Source organism: Grammomys surdaster, unplaced genomic scaffold (assembly GCF_004785775.1).
Source record: "Grammomys surdaster isolate TR1022 unplaced genomic scaffold, NIH_TR_1.0 146, whole genome shotgun sequence".
In the NCBI taxonomy this organism is placed as follows: domain Eukaryota; kingdom Metazoa; phylum Chordata; class Mammalia; order Rodentia; family Muridae; genus Grammomys; species Grammomys surdaster.
This window is the reverse complement of record NW_021604604.1, coordinates 9,746,396-9,746,835: the sequence shown is the minus strand read 5'-3', so window position 1 is coordinate 9,746,835 and position 440 is coordinate 9,746,396.

Sequence of the window (440 nt, the reverse complement as noted above, 5' to 3'; positions counted from 1 at the left end):
ATAGGGATGAGAAAACAGCATTACTTGTTGGCTCTTGCTTTCTGTCTTGAGACAGGGTCTCTCACTGTTCACCCTGTGTATGTTGGGCTAACTGGCCTGTGAGCTTTAGAGTCTCTTCTGTCTCTGCCTTCTTTCTGTAGGGATGCTGGGGATTACAGACCCATGCTGACTTTGCTTGGGCTATGTGTGTCCAAATCCAGGCCCTCACATGTGCATAGTGAGAGCTTTACCTATTGAGCCATCTTGCCAGTTATTTTATTTTTATTTGTTTTTGAAATTAAGAAGTTTCATCTAAGTCGCCTAATTCCGTTGCATAATGGTACAACATTCCTTGATAAGTCTTAGTTTTGTGAGGCTGGTCGTGTTTTTCCCTCTTTCCTCCTTGACTTGGCTAAATGTGTGTCTTCTTGGTGATTTGTTAGTGTGACACAAATTTTGTA